Raw genomic sequence first — 14,781 nt, 5'->3', positions numbered from 1 at the left:
ACGTTTTTCAGGCATCCTTCCATGGACGACGTTTTTGTCATGCGGACCGCTGATCTTAGGAAAAGTGACTACATTGTATTGGCTCTATGTGAACTTTTTGATTGTTGTTGAATGTACTTGTAATTCTCTATCCAATGTACCTCTATGAAGATTGTGATTTGAGTAGTATGGTTAGAATTGCAAATTAAGCGTGGTTGGACATGTTTAGAATGGTGATACATTGAGAATGACTTTTGTTGTGATTTGAGTGCATTTACATTGTAAAACAATGCCTGAAACAGAGCATTTTCTGCTGGTAAAAAAAAAATTGCCCAGTGAAAATCGAGTTTTAGAGACTCGAGTTCCACTGGGCAAATTTTTTTGAAACAGGGCATGCCTCTCTGCCTCTCTGCCTGAAACAGAGCATGCTGTTGGGGAAAAAAATTTGCCCAGTGAAAATCGAGTTTTAGAAACTCGAGTTCCAGTGGGCAAATTTTTTTGAAACAGGGCATGCCTCTCTGCCTGAAACAGAGCATGCTGTTGGGGAAAAAAATTTGCCCAGTGAAAATCGAGTTTTAGAAACTCGAGTTCAACTGGGCAAATTTTTTTGAAACAGGGCATGCCTCTCTGCCTGAAACAGAGCAGTTGGGGAAAAAATATTTGCCCAGTGGAACTCGAGTTTTAGAGACTCGAGTTTCTTTGTATTTTGGTCTGATTTGGTCCATTTGGTCTGATTTGGTCTAATTTGGTCTATTTTGGTCTAATGTGGTCTAATTTGGTCTTATTTGGTCTAACTTGGTCTGATTTGGTCTGATTTGGTCTGGTCTGATTTGGTCTAATTTGGTCTCATTCGGTCTGATTTGGTCTAATTTGGTCTGATTTGGTCTATTTTGGTCTAATGTGGTCTAATTTGGTCTTATTTGGTCTAACTTGGTCTTATTTGGTCTGATTTGGTTTGGTCTGATTTGGTCTAATTTGGTCTCATTCGGTCTGATTTGGTCTCATTCGGTCTGATTTGGTCTGATTTGGTCCATTCAGTCCACTTTGTTCCATTTTGGCCGGGAAGATCCATCTTTGTGTACTTACATATATAATTGGGGACAACAAGTTTAGGTTGAGAGCCCTTATTCAAAATCTAAATTTATTAAAACAAATTCTTGAGTTTGGGGGTCAGCTGTCCACCATTGCTACACTGATATTCATAGTGCTACATGTGCTGCTCAATAGCTCGGCACTGTTGAACCCTATCTAGTCATATCATTCACACTCACGTCAATACACAGATCTGCATCATTTTGCAATGCACTGTTTTCAAGGATGCAGAAGACCCCTGAAAAGTTTATGATGCATTTAACACATGTTGACATTGTCTTGTCAAGTTCATGTCAGATGAAACACATTATTGCTAAATACTCTTCACATGAATACTGTTCAGCTGAATAGTCATAGCAGTACACTGCAACTACTGCCCAGAATAAGAGAATCTCACTATGACACTAAAGACATTTGAACAAAAAATTCGTATCGTGGTTTTCCAGCCTGTATTGACATGACAAGCCTGAATATGTTAAATTTTATTATTGAATACACAATGGAATGAGGTTATAAATGTACAACAATTCTTTTCTTATTCCTACACCACTAACTTTGTAGGTTGAGTAAGCTATGAGTCGCAACGCCTCAACATCATCTCGTACACGTAGAAACAAGTTTCAATCTACTTCAACAAATGAATTATCACAAGGTCCAGCAGATCAACAACTACAAACATACACAGACCACTATGGAGGGAAATGGGTTGGAAAGAAGAGAGATTTCGTTAATATGCCAATATACACGTACGAGAGTCTTGGAAGCGTTGGCCACATCATGGTCGGCAAACCTACAAAACTAAGTACAGATACCACCGCAATGGAGTTCACCGTAGCAGAACCACCATGGTCAACCCTATACGAGAAGAGGTGTGAGTTGGAGGTGTATTGTCGATGGCACGGGTTACGAGTTCCTAAGGCACGCTCAGCCGAGTTACCTAGAGATGAGCTCGCCAACATACTTGCTCGCCTTGAACAAGAGAACAATCAAATGCAAAGGCGGTTAGACCGTTTTCATGCAGTCCAAAAAGCTAGGAAGCATCTAAAGGGGAAGGCGCAAGAGCGAGCCATGAAGTCTATTAATGAAATTACTGCGTTAGATGATGAAAGTGACATTTCAGACTTCTCGCATTCAAGCAATGATGACTTCCAAAAATTTCTACCTACGAACATTCAACGTTGTTGTTGATGTATACACGTTTTGTGCAATACAAAATGTTGTTGATCGTGAGGGCAAATGATCCTATTGTACGTGCACCTTTTGCAAATCTAAAGATGAATTGTTCATTACTTTTGGCTAAGTTTATAGGAAATCACTTGCTCATTTTTTCCCTGTTGTTTGTTGTTGGTATGTTATGAAAAGGTGTACTTGTATTAGTGTTTGCAAGAATTATAAGTGCTTGGTGAAAATTATGGTCTAAACTCACATAATGTACAGAGCATATTTCAACAAGTTAAACTCAAATGGTATGCATATCAGCATATGGATAAAGTCAATTATTTCTCTCTAACTCCTGTCAATCTCAAACCTTGGATCACTCCCAGCAGACAAAGTCTTAATTGCTTCAATAAAAACATCACACAGTTGGTATTCCCCACCATGAATACACAGTACTTGCTACATCTGAGAATTTTTACGACTCCAAAGTCGCAGTAGTTTTGAATATGGCTCTGTTTAATATAGAGAGTTTGACTTAGACAGTAATATGCTACATAGTTGCAAACTCATGTTCGCATGTATTGAATTGTATATCAACTGATCAACCTTCAACATTTCTTTATCTTTATCTTTTTATCATTCAAAACACCAACAAATACCAAGCATACTAAATAATTGATGCCTTCAATAACCACAAGGTCCACAACTTACTCACTGAGGATTTCTTTTTCATATTTCCCCCTTTCATTTTCACAAAATTTTGAACCATCCTATTCTTAAAAAGAGATGTTGATAATAAGTATCCATATTATTACTTTTCTTCTAATGATGGTATCAATTAAAATTTACCATGAATGTTTCACTAGATTCTCTCGATGTTTTTTTCCCCCCCTTCTTCTTCTTTGGTTTATCAAAGGGATTAAAAATAATCTTCCATTCACTAAAAAGGAATCACAAGAAAAAAGAATTTACTCGCTTATCACCTTTACTAAAATATAAGTATTAAAATCTGAAATCCGATAATTGACCAATGAGCAGGAATATATGAATCAACAACGCCACCCTCAATGAGGTGCAAATATATCAATTTGTTCGGACCTGTAATTGGTCCAGAGAAGAGACTATGATGACAGCAAGCAGCTTTCAATTTACTTAAACCCATTTAGATTGAATAATAAATATATCCAGCAAGATATGGTACATGAACCATTCTCAAATATAAAATGGTCTCTAATCATATTCACAACAAATTTTGTATTCACTGTGAATGTTTTCTAGGCCAACCCAGAAAATTAAGAACCCAAAGCCGAAGGATCCTTCAATTGAAGACACCAGCCTTGTACAATCTGCAGATTCTCAGAAGAGGAAATCATTAATGCACTTCTCACTCATGCTCAGGTCAATCCGCTCATCCATCCTCAACTTCCCCGCATTAAAACCAAACAACCTACAATCACATGGAAAGGGTGAAGTGTAATTGTCAAAACTTGATAAAGGACAAGGTACACAGCCTACAAATTAGTACGAGGCATGCATATATGTGATCATTTAAACTAGAATCCTAGAAGCAACCAAAAATCTCCCAACTAACAGAAACATCACAAGAAGATACAAAGTAATTTCATATTCTGGGTCTAGAAGCTCTACCATTTCCCAAACCTCAATGGTAAAATTATTAATCAAGGTATACTTAATAGGGCTTTGTTTAGTTAGACACTGGGTCTAGACCCTCATTTCTATCTCCACCACATGCATAGCTGAATCCCAATCTCACGAATAGAAAGATTCCATATATACAGACCAAAATAGTAGGAGTCATGACAAGAGTATGTATTTGAATTACACTATTAGAAATAATATATTATGTGGTCGCAGCACCTTTCTGAAGATATTAGAGCCTTTCTCATCCAAAAATAATATGGAAAAACCATGAAACTACACAATGAATTGAGATGAGACCAGAACATGGTCAACATTTCTAAAGTAAAATAGGATCATTAATGGCATACTTGTCAACAGCAGTGAAAGGTGAAATATCTTCGTCCTTTGCACTGCTAAGAATCACATTGGCCTAATGTCATCATATTTAATGACTGACACGGAGAGGCTCATATACTGCACTGGTTTACTGCCCATGCGCATATCTCCATTAACTCTGTCTGCAAGTTCCTCAAGAGCAATCTAAAACAATAAATAGTGAAAAATTCAGTGAATATATTATTGCTTAAAATTAATAAAAAGGAGACTCACAAGGCTAAAAAAATAAAATATTACATGTCAGAAAACAGCAAAACTATCCACTTCACCACTATAAACTTTTTGTTTTTGTTGATAAGTCACTATAAACATTCACTTACGCAGCTATGACCAATTACAAATATAAACTAAAGCATTGATGGAGTATTTACCTGATTAACTTGAAGCCCTTCTGCAGTTGCAACTTGCATTAACCTCTTTGCCATCTACCATAAACCAAATTTGGCATTAGTAACTCGGCAATTGGCCGTAGTGGCCTTAAAAATTTAGAACACCAAAAATTTATTTTCCATCACATGGGCATATGCATCCCACACACACATATAGAGTCAAGGCATGCCCAATATCAAGGATCACATGGCCTCCCATTTGTTAAGTTCCATACTTAAATGCTATTCGAGATGCATCAACAAAACTAATCCAAATCTCGGATAAAAGTTTCATGTGGGTATCAATGGCAAACTATGAAATGCCAACAAGTGTGCCTGTGTAAAAAGCACAAAGGGAATATTCTAACCATAAGCACTAACTCTAGTCATTTAAACTTCATCACATAAACAAATAACAAGAGAAGGTCAATTCAGCAAATACCACATGAAAGGACAAGATCACAACTACGTTCAATTTCATGCATAAAAAAAATTACTCTAAAAACAATTATAGAAATCAGAACAAAAACCGCCGGTTCGTAGGTTTTCGAAAGTTGAGAAGCAAACGGTAGTTCACAAGACTTTTTAGTTTTACCGTATCGATCATTACAAATGCGGATAATAGGAATTTTGGAAATCTTGATGCTAGCAATAAGGTCAGCAACTCCACCCCTATCTCCGCAGACATCCCATCAACCTCGTCCATAATCGGCACGCTTTTGGATACTTTGATCTGCAACTTCAACAATAAACTTTAGCAGAAATTTCAAACAATCATATTCTATGCGCTTATGTGAGATATTAATAAATGCAAGACCAACCGATCCATGTTGACACTGAAGGCCTCATTGCTGACAAGTTCCTTTATAGAATTCGCATTGCTTCCACCAATTCCTTTCTCAATTTTGGCATCAACCTTCCCACCATTGTCACTAGCATTTACCTAAACGAAATAAGGGAGATCAGGAGGGCAAATGAAAAATCATACCATTGATTTATATGTCTTGGGGGTGAAACTCATGATCTACATGCTCAATAGAAATGTGTATCTTGGTAAAAAATTACCCCACCTCTATTGCCTGGAAATCGAGCATCTGACTAACCAACTTTGCAGAGGTAGTTTTTCCTATACCAGGAGTTCCACTTAATAGCACAGCTTTTTTGGCACCAGAATCATTTTGTTTTTATCCCTTTTTCTTATTTCCAGTATCAAGAAATTGCTTGTTCCAATTTGTCAACCAGTCATGATGTTGCTTAACCTGCACATCATTCGATAACTAAATCCTTCCAATTCTTTTTCCAGATTGAGATAAATGAAGATATAAATTTAGTTCCAAAAGCAATGGCAGAAAAATGAGAACTAACACACATACCAGTGACTGATTTCCAATAATATCATTTGGAACCTTTGGCCTATATTTTTCCGTCGATGTTAAGTCACTCTTAGCAACTGTTTTAGTTTTATGCTTAGCTGGGGACACCCCTGAGGTCCAGCCTTTGCTAGATACATTTGTTGCCAACGAGTTGCCAATGCTATCTTCTACAATAATCAATTTGCCAACATAGTAAGAGAAAACAAAGGAATAACACAACTACTTGGTTAAGTCACTATCATAAGCATTTCTATGTCCAAAGACTAAAAATTGATTCGGCCTCCCATTTCCTCCAACATGCTAAAATATCAGTCCAATGGACAGTTCACAATTATCTCATCTTTAAAAATCACCATAATAAACATTTGAACGGTCCAATGGACATTTGAACAGTCCAATGGACATTTGAACGGTCCAATTTAGCCTGACACGTTAGATTGACTATGTTTCTTCAGCTTACTTGCTCTTACCTTAACCACACGAGAATCAGCTTGCCGGCCCCAGCCTGCAGCAGAACCTGTTCAATAGTAAAACTATGAGTAATACTCTGTTGTCCCATATTATTTACTAATAAGTTTGAGACTTGTTAAAGCTTCTTGCCCAAAAGCTTAAGCGAGTATGTGGAGAAGCCTAACTAGTACATAATTTCACAACCAAGACCATACCAAACTCAAAATGTGGAACTTATCTCTTTCACACCCCCTATCATGTGATGGCCCAAAAAAAAAAAAAGGACAATCCAATATGACTAATATTCTCCAACCACCTGAACATCTAGAATAGAAAATGTGTCACAAGCAAATAAGTTCTTTCTCCTAAAAAAATAATTTGAACTGCAAATTTTTTTCATAACATCTAACAGTAGATTGACATATCTGATTTCCTATTTTGGCAGTTATAAAACTGACTGGAATTAACTAGTGCAAGGGAAAATTTGGATTACGCTCTTTAGGCTACAGCTAATGTGTAATCATATATACATCGATTTTTGCTCTTAGAAGCATTGGTGCAAAAATAATCATAAGGAGTATGAAAGCTTGTGCCTATGTAGATCATATATGTAACTTATGTTACGTAATGGAAAAAATATTTTTGAGGTTCCAATAACAAAAAAGTAGTAGCCATATGATAGGCTGCTGCTTTATAGAGTAAGGTCCCAAGGGCAGGGCCTCTGCCAATGATAACAAAAATGGGCTTAGTCCCCATTTATGGACTTCTTTTGTTTTTCGTTTCAAAGGTAAAATCAAACCTAACAGAGATATGATCTGAAAGTGTTTGGAAAGAAAAACCAATCATAACAGAAAGTAAAAATTATTATTGTATTGAAGCATGAAATTTACATTTGGGGAAAAAATTCATTGTAGCCATAGAAAGATCACACTGAAAATTTTTCTATCAATTCTTTATTCATTCATTTGTTCACTCATTTATGGCTTATATTGGTATATATTTCCATATGTCTCCAACTACCTTTACTTGCTTCTGCTGGAGAGTTGCAAACCAAGCCACCAGCTTCGAAATATCCTTTAAGCTAGAGCTCATTACCAAAACAAAATGTCCATATATGACTAGCCTTTATTAAATATACATCATCTTATAGGAGTGCCACCGAGAATTAATAATGTATATATATATTTTTTGATACGTAAATGATATTATGATATAAATGATAATGATATGCATAAATTGACTTCTCTTCAGCCACATTTATGTATTTCACTTCTGCAGTTAAAATAACATTTTTTAAACGTTTGTATCACAATGAGAAAGCTTGGAGACCTATACACACATTTACGTGTGTGCAGACAGTAAGCCTTTTTCTAATTAAAAAAATATTAGCTGCCTTAATCCTGTGATAGGTTGAATTTGAAAACAACAATCAAATACTGCCAGCAGAGATGAAGGAAAACATGTTCGCATGGCTTCCTCAAATGAAGAATGAATCAAGCTATTTTAAGGCCCACTAAACATAAAGAATATAGCCCCAAGGCCCTGGCTCAGGGGATAATGGGGTGAGGTGGAATGAATGAATGAATGCAGGTCAAGCATATGAAAGGCACAGAGATGATACTTGTATTTAACAGATTACATTCACAAAGGCTACATACCTAAAGGGTACATATAAGGACCATTTAAACAATAATTCAACAGCAAAAGGCTCAAAACATGAATACAACTGAATGAGTTAGATGAAATTATTAGTATACTAACCTGCCTGTTCGAAGCACAAATTCCTCAGTTTCTTTGATAAGATCTTCTGTAAGCAAAGGTGCTTCCTACATTTATCAGTACATAAAGATCTCGATTAGGAGAATACAACGGGAGTTATTGTTTAGCGTAAATTATTAACCGGACACTGGTCACTTGGGAGTACACAGGTTCACCAGTTTCCAACATTGTAAGATTACTGCATGGACAATCAGCACCTAGTCGAAGAACAAGCTCTCCGGTGCTTATTCTAGCATACAAAATAGGGCTTGAAGGAAGCATGTCTTCAGAAGAAGCTGATTCTGCAGCATCTGTAGTGACCTCCCTCATGACAGAGTCTAATGATTTAGTGGCAATAGCCTGACGCCTTTTCCGGGAAACATAGCAATTAATAGCTTGTAACTGCTGATACAATAGACAGGAATTTAGATCCGGAGTCTCATCCATAGGAATCCCAGCCACATATTGCCCTTCAGACCAAACTCTTCTCAGCTACATATGCAATAGAATTCAGAACATATGTTATCTGAAGATTAATGATAAAGAAGCATTAATGCATCCTATTCCAATGTATCAAAGTGACACTATATTGCTATCTCAAAAACTAGTGATATTATAACAAAAACTATGCTCTAGGTGAAAACAGAATAAGAATATTACTTAACAGGAGAAATGTGCACCAATATGTACTGAAAGTGATCACTAACATTGTAAATATCACTAGAACATGTGCAGTTTTTTTTTTTTTTTTCCTTTCCAAAGATGATGGATGAATTTTAATTTAAGATGACTAATTTCACTGCATTGACAACATATCTTTTCACAAACGCATTTCGTATACCTCGAAGAAAAGACTCAAAAAACCAGATCCCAATGACTTGTAAAGCATGTATAATATTTATTCTTAAATAGAAACCATTTTGAAAAGACCACAAAATTCAAGTTCTATGAAACTGACTTACTTCCACAACTACCCTGCTCCAAAACAGCACCATTTTCCGCAGGGTTTTGAAGCTTCCAATGACTTCGCCTAGCTTAACAACAAGGCTTTCACAGGAGCACCATGAATATCCCTTGGCAAAGATGTTACCGTGGTTGCCTCGAATCACGGTGATCTTCCTTCGAGAAAATTTCCCTCTGCAAATATCTTGCATATATTACAACGAAGTGAAAGATCATCACAGGAGAATGCATAAAAATAAAAGATAAAAAGTTCATCCAACAGAAGATTCTGCAACCAGGTCACAAAAAAGTGCACATACCTGCATCAAACAAAGGAATTAACCAAAGACGAACTTTCTCATTATCACCATAATCAAATGTAAGCTTCTCCTCCTTTTCACGAAGCACTAACGACTTGATCGGAGAGGCGAGGCCGGGCCTCTCCCTCGACAGGTGAAGAACTTGCGGATGATGCCGAACAGTCTTTCAATGACTTCAACTTCTTTCCAGCCCTGGGCAAGATGCGCAAAGGTTGTAGGGAAGCAAGTTAAATACACCGGGAACAAAGAAATGAAATCTCATATTGTGGTAACTAAAGATTACAGCAATGCATGCACTGCATGTGCCCGCAGAGCGGAGGGGTGCCGGGGGGGGGGGGTTGTTTCGAATTGAGAAATGTATTTTCTTCCTCCACAAAAGGGAAAGCCAAAGTTAACAGCAACATAATGAAAGGCAAAAAATTTGAACAACAAAAACTTCCTCAACGGCTACAACAAGTTGCTTAATGACGTACGATGGAGGAATACTCTCTGTGCCGACAAGAACAAAACCTTCTACTGTGGGTATCACTTCTGCACTCTAGAAATAATATCAAATTCCACTTATCAATATGAAAATAAATTACATCCTTAAAAGCAAACAGACATGATTTAGAAGCACTATCACAAACAATTCAACAAGTAAAGAAATCAAAAATTTCCTAAAAAGCATGTGGCAAAAATGAATTAAAAAGCAGCCAAGCTTGGAATTAATTTTACTGTAACTCATTGCCTCACATTATCCACATCCACATCCACCACATTTCAGGTATTGCTTCTTTTTCAAGATTCACCAATTTTGCGTTTTTTAACCCTTATGTAATGTTTGGGCGCGGGGGGAGGAGGCTGTGGGGCATCATCCTTAGGCTCATCATCGTGCTGCAAAGACATTAGATGCATACAATCAATATTCGGTGTAATGATAAGAATAAAGTGAACCACAAGATATATCATTACATTGTTGGTAATGTTATCATACCATAGAGCTGCCTTTGTGTCCTATTTTGTGTCCACCAGTCCCACAAGTGGGTGCTCTTCTAGTACGTTGTGGTCTACCTCGTGGGGGTGAGGGCTGCTGAGGGGGATGCTCGTCCGGTACATCAGTGTCAATCCCAACTGGAGGCCCTAAAGGGTCGGATGAGGATGAGGTAGGTGGGTAATGATGCTCTATATAGCTAGGAGTGGGGATCATTGTCATGGGCAAAGTGGGTGCATTGGAGCTGGTGGGTGGGTATGAGGGTGTCTCAGGGTGCGTAGGAGGGGTCATATGAAAATCAAAACCGAGATCAAAACTAGGCTGCGAAAGAGGGGTGGGTGAAGGGACCTCGAGTTGAGGAGATGCATCTGGGATGGGTGGAGGAACCTCAGGTGGAGGAGATGCGTGTGGGATGGGTGCAGGTACCTCGGGACTAGTTACAACCCGAGGGGTTGTTGCACGCCGACCACGGCCCCTACCTGCACTTGTGCTTGGGCTTGCTGTAGCAGGCCGACCACGGCCCCTAGCTGCACTTGTGCTTGGGCTTGCAATAGCACCTTGACCACAGGTCGATGTACTTCGGGGTGCTGGGTTTGTGCTTGGGGTTGCAGTAGCTGTTGACTCAGTCTCATGCCCATTGTTTGCCTGCCCATTTGCTGCAAGACCACCACCAAGCCCAGCCACATTATTTAGGACACGTCGGACATGGTTGTGTGCTCGGCTGCCTACAGGAAGCATCTCCAACAGTGCTAGATGGCTTTCAATCTAAAACGGAGAAAGAACCAGTACAATCAGATTTGATCTACTCAAATACTCAACTAAGAACAAAAAGTGTTATTAGAATACTATATGTAATAGAAAGTCTTTTTAATTGGAGGTCAGTCAGATCAAACCAGATTTGCTGAAAAAAGAAATCAATTGATTCTACGTTCCTACATGTACTGAAGAAAAAACAAAGTAGGCAATAAAATCTAATTTAACACATTACCGTTATATCTAATTTAGCGCTGTTGCGGTCGACATACTTTCGAGTGACCGAACGGTACCAGCGGTAATAATCATGATTGCGAGGCATCTCACCAATCTGAGGAGGTGAATGGCAAACTCGTTGTTGTCTTGTATCCCATGTAAGGATATACGGTCCATGCTCCTCCCTCCAATTTTTTTCCACCTTCCCACGTAAGTCTATTCTATGCAGTCTATCATCGTACACAACATGGTCGGGCCGCTCTTGCGCCAACCCAAACTGTCGAAGGACACGATCTGGGTGGTGTGTCTCTACTATGCAAAAACACACTAGTGGCACCCTTGCCGTCCACGTATCCCTCCCTGCGACGCAGAAGTCAGGAAGGTGGCCGAAGTCTGCCTCATATGGCTGCCATATAATCTACAGTAGAAACAAAATACAATTATCATAGCATCTTAAAATGTGAAACAAATGAGAATACATAGATAAAGGGAAAAACAAAAATTAAAATAGAAGATATGTTAAAGCAATGATTTCAACATATTCTTAAGGAAAATTAACATAACTTCCACAGAAATTTTGTATATTATTACCTGGTCCGGCTGCATTCTAACTAATTGCTCACGATAATGGATCAACGCCGTGCCGGATGGCCTACTCTTCGGGCTTGGCACCCGCACCCACCTACAGTTACGATCGAATAACATAAGATATTACCACTTAGTTACTAAGAATAGTACATTGCATAACACACACTAAGTATCAGGAAAATACTTATTTAAATGCAAGTGGAGCTTTTGGCCATGGGCCATAATCGCATCCAGGTGGAGGCTTTATCCTCGGGCACAAGAATGGCAACCTCGCCCATGCCCAATACTGAACCAATTGCAACGCCCCACCAATTTGCGATGCCTCTTTATCACTTGCCCGGCACAACTCCCTATACAACCATGCCAAGCAACCACTACCCCAACTATACTTTGGCGGATCATGAAGGTTCCGCAGGAACTCCAAGAACATCAGATGCACCCTATCTCCTGACTTGTCCATGAAAATCTTATCCCCTAGTAGCGCTAAAATATAGCACCGGGCATACTGATGTACTTGCTCCTCCGTTGCATCATGAGGCAGTGGCTCTGCAATGCGCTCAACAAGGCGACTAATGAGAATTCTTTGCCCCACCAAAGTTTTGTTGTCATTCTCCGGAACGCCAAAACCAAGCAACTCCACGCACAGTTGCCTCCAATTCCCATCCACCACAGTAGTCGGCCCAACCAAGACCTCACCGTCTATAGGAAGTCCAAAATGACCTCCACATCTTTTAGGGTGATTGACATCTCACCATGTGGAAGATGGAACGTATGAGTCTCCGGCCGCCATCGCTCAACTAGGGCCGATATTAGGCAATGATCTATCTCTCTGGAAGGGACCCTAAACAATCCTTCTAACCCCACCAACTTGATAATATCAATCACCCGATTATCTTGCATCGTTATCTTTTCCATCTCCTTAGCGCGACCACGGCATGTAAGTGAGCCCGAGTCCTGTAAAATGGATAAAAATTATAGCGGTCGTTAGAATTAGATATACAACTTTCAAAGAACTTGCTAAAAGTCAAAGACAACGTAAAAATTAAAGCAGTTGTTAAAACTAGATATTTCACCTCGCCATTCCAAATGTCCTCTCGATCGATGATTTCGTTGTCGCGTCAACAATGAAGGATCTTCGGACCAGGGCGCACAATCTCTCGGCTCCTCATCGATCCCAGGCTCCATACCGCAAAAAGTGCAACAATATTCCACGTAATTAAGTCTTCATAAATAACTCTAAGGTAACATTATTTGATGCCTCCTACAATAATTAAAAAGATACTAAGATGCTTCAAGTGATTGAATTCTAATGGTAATAAGTTATTTGAAGAAGGTGTCCAAAGAATGATAATTAGGTGGAAAATTTTGATCTTAAGCGAGAGAAGCTTGTCTAGTGCCGACCAAAAACCACTTTCTATCCCCCGAAACATTTTTAATAAAAGGCATTCCAAGTAAAATAGTATTTTAACGAGTATGTAAATATTGTCAGTTCATGACCCATTTTCCAAACAAATCGACCACCATCAAATTCTACATAATAAGCTTCTCATACTTACTAAGGGAAATGGGGACGGTAGGAGGACAGATGTTCATAAGGTGCACATGTAGTGTATATCACTCAGCCTAGTTACTAAAGGGAAAGAGAAACAAAACACTAACCGTAAATTCTCGGGACAGGTCAAAGTGATGCTAATGAGTGAATCTATCTACTAATAGACATGGCAAAACAAATTTCCGTACCGACAAGAAATTTTTTTTTAGGGAAGCAATAAATCGCTTACTACTTATATCAACCTACTTGGGTAGTAATGTGGAGTGAGACCACATGGTGCGTAGTGAAACTGCTTCATATCAAATAAAGCTTGACATTAAAGTGATTTGTCCAAGTGAATCTTTAAGCCATGATTATTTGATGGCTGAAACTAAAGTTTCAAAGAACAATTTAATGTCAATCGAGTTTGAAAAATGGTAGCCTTTACTGGGATCTAATTCTAAACTGGTCTAAACCAACACATACTGCATAAATGTGAACAAATTTGGCAGCTGAACTGACAAATCTAACCAATTTTTTACATTTACTTTTTCATTAGCTAATGAACTAGTTCTCGTCCCCAAACCAATGACCTACATAGCAAGTATGAATATTGCTACTACACTTCCCTGCAAAATAAGATACTCAAAAACCCAAAATTTATCTCACTAAGGTATTTCTTTTAAGGATATAGAATCTTCAACCAAAAACTACAAACAATGACTTCAAAAAAATTGCGGGGCCTCTTAAAACTAGACCTAATTTCTCACACCTATTAATTCAAATATAAATCCGATCAAGATTGGTAGGAAGACTAAATTGTGACTGTCCCTTATGACAAGGTTATGACGGGGTTATTAATAAGAAATAAATTATTAGTGGAAAAATGTTAATAGCTTTAAATAAAGGGATGTTCACATTGTGATCGATGTAAATTAGCAGCAGATCTAACCCAATTGTAGTCAGAATTAAAAATAATATTACATGGTTTAGGGTGTTTAGCGGTGTAGTAATTGTATATTTCATTATGTTTTTCGTACATCTTATTGCCGCTATTTTGTATTTGGTTGGCATCTACTGAATTTATTTTTGGCATATGACCAATGCCATTAAATCTCTATACAGTAGGAGAATAGAACTTGTGATTTAGGATATCAAAGCATCTCTAAGTTCCAAGTTTGATTTTAATTTATAAAATAAAAAATTTGAAACTGATGCAACATAATATAGAGAAGAACAAAAC

The 14,781-nt window shown here is 38.1% G+C and overlaps 1 long non-coding RNA gene and 1 pseudogene across 1 annotated transcript; both read right to left on the bottom strand.

Moving 5' to 3' along the window:
- LOC142630459 (uncharacterized) overlaps positions 1–14,781 on the bottom strand; it is a 30,180-nt pseudogene that overhangs the window by 4,758 nt on the left and 10,641 nt on the right.
- On the bottom strand, positions 5,426–6,274 carry LOC142630618 (uncharacterized). The gene is made up of 3 exons (XR_012843358.1): positions 6,008–6,274; positions 5,705–5,893; positions 5,426–5,577 (listed from the first exon to the last, which is right to left on the bottom strand). It is a non-coding gene; the product is annotated as an uncharacterized LOC142630618 (long non-coding RNA).

Source organism: Castanea sativa, chromosome 4 (assembly GCF_040712315.1).
Source record: "Castanea sativa cultivar Marrone di Chiusa Pesio chromosome 4, ASM4071231v1".
Taxonomy (NCBI): Eukaryota; Viridiplantae; Streptophyta; class Magnoliopsida; order Fagales; family Fagaceae; genus Castanea; species Castanea sativa.
The sequence above is the reverse complement of the archived record's forward strand: the minus strand, read 5'-3'. Positions and strand labels throughout refer to the sequence as shown.